Source organism: Oncorhynchus tshawytscha, linkage group LG05 (assembly GCF_018296145.1).
Source record: "Oncorhynchus tshawytscha isolate Ot180627B linkage group LG05, Otsh_v2.0, whole genome shotgun sequence".
NCBI classification, from domain to species: domain Eukaryota; kingdom Metazoa; phylum Chordata; class Actinopteri; order Salmoniformes; family Salmonidae; genus Oncorhynchus; species Oncorhynchus tshawytscha.
Window position 1 is genome coordinate 33,029,806 of NC_056433.1, and position 7,500 is coordinate 33,037,305.

The window sequence follows — 7,500 nt, forward strand, 5'->3', positions numbered from 1 at the left end:
CATTCGGGGGGTCTCTAATGTGTTTAAATAGCCTCTGAAGGAATGGCACACTGCAGCTAACGACAGGCCTAACCCTCAGCCACTGCAAAGAGCGCAAATGAAAGGACACATTTTCTTTCTCAGCCGAATTCACATGATCACCAAGGATAGGCAAACTGCCCTGCCGCTGCCGAAATGAAGAGGCAAATTTCATTGTGTGTGTGTGTGTGTGTGTGTGTGTGTGTGTGTGTGTGTGTGTCTGTGGGGCTGAATTCTCTTTGTAGTGAACTCGTCAAAAGTGGTGCATGACATCCGGATTCTGGGTACCTTTTCGGACGCTGCCCTAATATGACAGGGGTTTTAATTTGACAGTATTTTCTCCTGTCTATGTGACAGTGTGTGGCTCAGATGTCAGACAAGCCATTGGTATGCTGGGTAACTACCCTGGTCTCAGAGGGTTTGGATCCAGTTCTGCATCACAGGACTGAGTGGCATTTCTGGTTCACTGCAGCAAGTCACTGCACTGACTAGCCTCCACTGACTAGCCTCCACTGACTAGTCACATGTGTTTTGATTTGATTCCCAAAATGAATGGGGAAGCAGGGAAAATAGGTGTGGAACCAACCAAAGGACATGAGGGGATGAGATGGCTTCTGCCTGTTAAATATGCAGAGCAAGATTAATCCTTCACCTTAGTTCTGGTTGGCTCTCCTCCCTACAGCCTTGCATCGCAGCACACAATAGGACAGGTTCGAGAGGGAGAGAGAGAGAGAGAGAGAGAGAGAGAGAGTGAGAGTGAGAGAGAGGGGGCATTGGGGGAAGAGATAGAGAAAGCTCAACTATTTTGCAGTAGCAGGCCACTTGAGTCACTGGTTTCGGAGTAACCTCACTGGCATGGGTTATATGAGAACAAATCTCCGTCATGTGTTCAAACAGCACATTTATCTCAAGCTAAAATGTTTCATGGTAATCTTATATTGCTAAGCACCTAGCTACTTCATGGGAAAGTTACTTTGTCAGAGAATAAAAGCCAGTCTGGAAAAATCGACTTCATCCTCTATCATCCTCACTCTATCTGCTATTCTATTAATATCATGTGTCATTTGATATAATCTGGGTCATGTCAATTGGTTAAACATTTTCATTCAGGAAGATAGCCTTCAATGTTTGAAACTTCTTATGTGGCAACAAACAGATGGTAGTAGAGTATAGCTCTTTCTCTGTCTCTCTGTCTCTCTGTCTCTCTGTCTGTCTGTCTGTCTGTCTGTCTGTCTGTCTGTCTGTCTGTCTGTCTGTCTGTCTCTGTCTGTCTGTCTGTCTGTCTGTCTGTCTGTCTGTCTGTCTGTCTGTCTGTCTGTCTGTCTGTCTGTCTGTCTGTCTGTCTGTCTGTCTGTCTGTCTGCCTGTCTGTCTCCCTTTTTATGTATACATAGAACAGATCAGTAAAGTTACTCACAGATTCCTGATGGCTTGGTCAGGTCATGACTAACCTTACTGAGCTGCCATATTCCAAACTGATTGGATGTACACAGTACGGTTACCATGTGCAGTTATGGAACAAGTAATTGGTTATTATTGGGTAGGCAAGGCAACTAGGAGCAGCATAAGACCGTGTTCCTTCAGGCAGGTCCTCCACTGTTGCGTCTGTCTACCCTCTGTGTTCATCAATGCCAGCTCCCATTAGTATTACATATTATTAGATAGTGCTGTGTTCATCAATGCCAGATCCCATTAGTATTAAATATTATTAGATAGTTCTGTGTTTATCAATGCCAGCTCCCATTAGTATTAAATATTATTAGATAGTTCTGTGTTTATCAATGCCAGCTCCCATTAGCATTAAATATTATTAGATAGTTCTGTGTTCATCAATGCCAGCTCCCATTAGTATTAAATATTATTAGATAGTTCTGTGTTCATCAATGTCAGCCTTCATTAGTATTAAATATTATTAGATAGTTCTGTGTTTATCAATGCCAGCTCCCATTATTAAATATTATTAGATAGTTCTGTGTTCATCAATGTCAGCCTTCATTAGTATTAAATATTATTAGATAGTTCTGTGTTTATCAATGCCAGCTCCCATTAGTATTAAATATTATTAGATAGTTCTGTGTTTATCAATGCCAGCTCCCATTAGTATTAAATATTATTAGATAGTTCTGTGTTTATCAATGCCAGCTCCCATTAGTATTAAATATTATTAGATAGTTCTGTGTTCATCAATGCCAGCTCCCATTAGTATTAAATATTATTAGATAGTTCTGTGTTCATCAATGTCAGCCTTCATTAGTATTAAATATTATTAGATAGTTCTGTGTTTATCAATGCCAGCTCCCATTAGTATTAAATATTATTAGATAGTTCTGTGTTTATCAATGCCAGCTCCCATTAGTATTAAATATTATTAGATAGTTCTGTGTTCATCAATGCCAGCTCCCATTAGTATTACATATTATTAGATAGTGCTGTGTTCATCAATGCCAGATCCCATTAGTATTACATATTATTAGATAATTTTGTGTTTATCAATGCCAGTTCCCATTAGTATAAAATATTGTTAGATAGTTCTGTGTTCATCAATGCCAGCTCCCATTAGTATAAAATATTATTAGATAGTTCTGTGTTCATCAATGCCAGCTCCCATTAGTATTAAATATTATTAGATAGTGCTGTGTTCATCAATGCCTGCTCCCATTAGTATGACATATTATTAGATAGGTCTGTGTTCATCAATGCCAGCTCCCATTAGTATGAAATATTATTAGATAGTGATGTGTTTATCAATGCCAGCTCCCATTAGTATTAAATATTATTAGATAGTTCTGTGTTTATCAATGCCAGCTCCCATTAGTATTAAATATTATTAGATAGTTCTGTGTTTATCAATGCCAGCTCCCATTAGTATTACATATTATTAGATAGTTCTGTGTTTATCAATGCCAGCTCCCATTAGTATTACATATTATTAGATAGTTCTGTGTTTATCAATGCCAGCTCCCATTAGTATTACATATTATTAGATAGTGCTGTGTTTGTTCAATGGAAGGACGTACCATTTTCAACCACAACGACCATTGTGGCAGCAGAGAGTCAAGGACAGGCCAAGAGTGTGCACTCATACAGTCTGCAAGTTTTGTTAACGCTTTGTGTGACGGTTTCTCTCAATATGCTTTATTGTTGTATCAATGACTTTATATGAGTCGTCATCATCATTATTGTCAACAACAACGACGACAACAACAACCAAAACAACAACATCAACAGCAGTAGCAGAAGTAGCAGCAGGAGATTATAAAGTCTAATTCACAAGTATATTTAAGTGTATCGTTGCTATGCTGTGTGCACTAAAGTGTGTGTGATCAGGCCTCATTCACCAGTCTGTCTCTTTGTGTGTGTGTGTGTGTGTGTGTGTGTGTGTGTGTGTGTGTGTGTGTGTGTGTGTGTGTGTGTGTGTGTGTGTGTGTGTGTGTGTGTGTGTGTGTGTGTGTGTGTGTGTGTGTGTGTGTGTGAGCAGACAGGCCCAACAGAAGCCTGCCTCACAGCCTTGGAGACTGGCTAATAGCATGACACGATTCAGCAATCAGAGTGTCTGTCTGCATGTATACTGGGCTCAAGCCACATGCAACCCCACCAGATCCTATAGTTAGATTCACCAACAATGAAGGAGGACAGCCACTGTCCACATCTGTCCAGACAGACAAGGCAGACAGACAAGGCAGACAGACAAGGCAGACAGACAGATCCTCGTAAAACCAACTACAATAGCCATGGTAGTACTGTTAATACAGTTGGTAATTAACACAGTTTCGGATTTCAGAGTGAGAATACATTCCATGAAGATGTTGCCACTTTGACCCGAAAGGTTCGATAATGTTGATTTACTCGGCCTCATCCTCAACCATCATCCCAACTTTCCCTCTCTCAACCATCCACGCGGAGAAACACTATTATTTCCCATTGGGAATGTGTTTAAAAAATTAAAAAATGTTTTTAAAGAAGGCACACAGTACACAGCATTGCAATGCAGCGAAGGTCTGGATAGCAAAGGGAATTGATCCCGTATTAAACATAGTCTTTCATTACCCTAGATAGCGGTTGCCTCTGAGTATTCAGACTCCCTGCAGCACAGGGATGTTCTTTTTCTTTCTTTCTCCTTTTTAATGCAACTACATTGTAGGGGTTCATTCAGCATGGCTGGGCTAACTGGGACGGGGAGAGTCCACGGGTCAACGGATCTCAGAAGCCCTCCCATAAGTTTGTCTCCGAAATTCATAAAAGGCTCCCTCACATTGCCACACGCAGAACGTACGGGTGACCGTAGCGACGAACCCACCGTTCAAGTCAAAGCCATCGCCGTGTGATTGACCGTGAGGCGACAATGCTAGAGATGTACATTGTATGTTTCTTCCTGTCTGCTAAAAAACTGCAGTCCAAGTGTGCGCGACTTTGACCAGGCTCAACAAAGAGACTTCTTCCAGTTTGTGTTCCACTCCTGGAACAGCAGGATGAGCATTCAGATCAAATGTAGATTTGTTTCAGATGGTATAATAATTTCTGTGAATAGCTTTTGCAACACTCCCTTTTATGTAGGGGGCTTCTATAAAACAAAGACACCTCTCTTACAAAGGGGTATATGTCAGTTTTGCAACTATATATATATATATATATATATATATATATATATATATATATATAAACATATACATATACATATAAAAATAAATAAAAATAAGCTTTTTAAAAGATTTAAAAGATTTTAATTGGACAATGACTGTATTTGTGGTCGCTGACGGATGGACATTGCAGTTGTTTGTGACAGTATGTCATAGTTACGGTAAGTGTTAGTGGGGCTCATACTAGTAGTGTCCATTGCTGAGGTAACGAGCAACACATCAGGAAGATCAACTTTAGTGGTAGCATCCCTACCTCAAGCCCTTGCATAACTTTGTTGAAACAAAAACAAAACAACAAACAGCAACCGACACACTCATGCAGAGACAACGTTTGTATCCAGATATATATATATATATATATATATATATTAGCCTTATGGACCACATTCATCTGTCCTAACTCACAGCAAGTGGCATTTTTCTCATTGCAGGAAAGTAGCTCCACGCCATAATCCCATCAGAGATGAAGCATGTTGTCAACATTGTGTGCTGGAATGTTTACCACAGCCCTAGTCTCACTATTCACAGTTGACCAGCCTCTCTCTATGTTCATAACAAACACAACTGAGACGACACAACCACAATATAGAACAGGAGCAAAAAAAAGAAACCTACTGAAATGGCGACGGTAAAGCTCTCTTTTTGCTTCCTCTCCCACAGTTGTCTGAAAGTCAGTCTGCAACCAGTCTCCCTCTCGCTCTCTCTTTCTCTCACACACTTCGTTTTCAACACTGGCAATTTCTCTCTCTCTCTCCCTTCCTTTCTTCTCTCTCTTTCTCTCACCTCCCTCTCTCTTCTGTACTTTCCTCCTTCCTTTTCTTTCACTCTCTCTTTGTCACTGTCATCAGAATCGGGGTGTTCTTGCTCATTCCTGTAGCACTTGAGAAATGGAGGGAGAGAAGTGAATGAAAGGGGAGCTCTGCAGCCACTTTAGAGAAAAACAAGGGAGGGAGGCAGATGAGAGAGCGGAGCGAGCGATGGAGACACAGACAGGGAGGAGAGAAGGAGGCAGGGAGGAGGGAGGGAGGGGGAAACAGGCAGAGGCTGTATGTAGAATGTGTGAGGCGAGCAGGCGAGAGAGAGAGAGAGAGAGAGAGAGAGAGAGAGATAGAGAGAGATAGAGAGACCCTTGTCGAACAAGGCACTGCAGCAGAACACAACCCAGAGAGGAAGGCGTCTGACTTACCCTCCCACCGGTCCCCAACCACCGTCGGCTCTCCAGGCAACCACGGCAAACCCAAGAGGATCCAATGACGACGACTGCTGCCCACAGAGAGAGACAGAGAAGGGGAAAGAAAGGCAGAGATGAACCAAGCCAAGCCCACTGCCAAGCCTAGATTCTCTGCCTCTCCTAGCCAGCCAACGGAGCGCTAGGCTGGAATCACATTCCCCACCTCACTCTGTCTCTGTCTCTACCTCCCTGTCTCTCACTCAGTCTCTCTCACTCTCTCTCGTTCTATCTCCCCCCCCTCTCTCTTTCCTGTATTAATTCAGAGCGGTAGACATTGTGCGGCGCAGGCAGCGGTGGCTCTCTCTCCCCACAGAGCGGTCGTGTCGTCTCTGGAGCGGAGCGTGTGCAGCTGTGCGTGCAGTAGAGGCTGTGCGCCAGGATAGCTATCGCCTGTGTTTGATGTTGTATTTGGGAATCACTAGCTAATTCACATGGGATCATGATGGAAAATATAAACCAACACCCAGGACTGTTCTGTATGTGAGCACTGTCCTTATACACTGGGTGTTCAAGCGTCATATTTTAATTCCCTCTGTTAGTAGTGTGGACATTTAGATGGCTCATTATTAGTACAGGATCACTGTAAAAACAATTTTTAAGTGGAAGATCAGTGAAATGTTTTGTTAGGGTTAGATATTACTGCACTGTTGGAGCTAGGAACACAAGCATTTCACTACACCCACAATAACACTTGCTAAATATGTGTATGTGGCCAAAACAATTAGATTTGATTTGATTTGAGATGTAAATGCTGCTTAAGGAAATATAGATTGCCCATTAGCAGTACAGGATCATTGTTAATTTTTTAAAGTGGAATATCAGTGATATGTTTTCTGCTGCTGAAGGAAATTTAGTCTGAACCTGGTGGACAGCTCCTGGGGCTGAGCCTAGTGGACAGCTCCTGGGGCTGAAACTAGTGGACAGCTCCTGGGGCTGAGCCTAGTGGACAGCTCCTGGGGCTGAACCTAGTGTACAGCTCCTGGTGCTGAGCCTAGTGGCTGCTCCTGGTGCTGAACCTAGTAGACAGCTACTGGGGCTGAAACGAGTGAACAGCTCCTGGTGCTGAAACGAGTGGACAGCTCCTGGGGCTGAAACGAGTGGACAGCTCCCAGCTCCCCTGTTCTCCTCTATGCAAGATTCTCAATTGGGAAAAAGTTTGTCCTCTCCTCGACTCCTCTGTCCTACTCTCCTCAGTGACCCGGAAACCGATAAGTGGGCGCCATATAGAGAAGAATGTCAATTCGTTAATAGTTGAATGGAGGAGATTGCTCAGCTTTTCGACAGCCTCCTCCGGTAGAGGATACTCAGGTTGTAGTACTGCAGATGAGTTTTGCAATTCCCCCGACCCCCTTTGAATCAGCTGTTGTTTTCTCAGAGGAGAAAAGCATGCACACATTTAAAATCGATACGCTACTTATTAATTTACCTATAAAATGTCTAGCACAGCTAGCTAATTATTTTGACCACTTTACACATGTATCTTGGGATTATTCCTCTGTGAACAATTTGCCTGATGACATTCCAGTGGAGAAGGAGCGTTATGTTTCATTTAGATTACTTTTGACCTTTTTCAAAAGGAGGTGAGAGAAGGACGTAAGGAGAGGACGCGAGGAAT

General features: G+C 42.5%; 1 protein-coding gene across 9 annotated transcripts in view; it reads right to left on the minus strand.

Annotated features, from left to right (window-relative positions):
- The window catches only part of myt1la (myelin transcription factor 1-like, a), a 53,791-nt gene extending 47,576 nt beyond the window's left edge, over positions 1–6,215 (minus strand). For 8 of the 9 annotated variants that reach the window (XM_042321818.1, XM_042321820.1, XM_042321816.1 and 5 more), the window contains exon 1: positions 5,841–6,215. The gene's annotated coding sequence lies outside the window, so the exon portion shown is untranslated. Of the gene's footprint in view, positions 1–5,269; positions 5,416–5,840 lie in introns of those variants that run through there. The other variant, XM_042321813.1, reaches the window with a different exon arrangement.
- Positions 6,216–7,500: the final 1,285 nt, after the last annotated feature.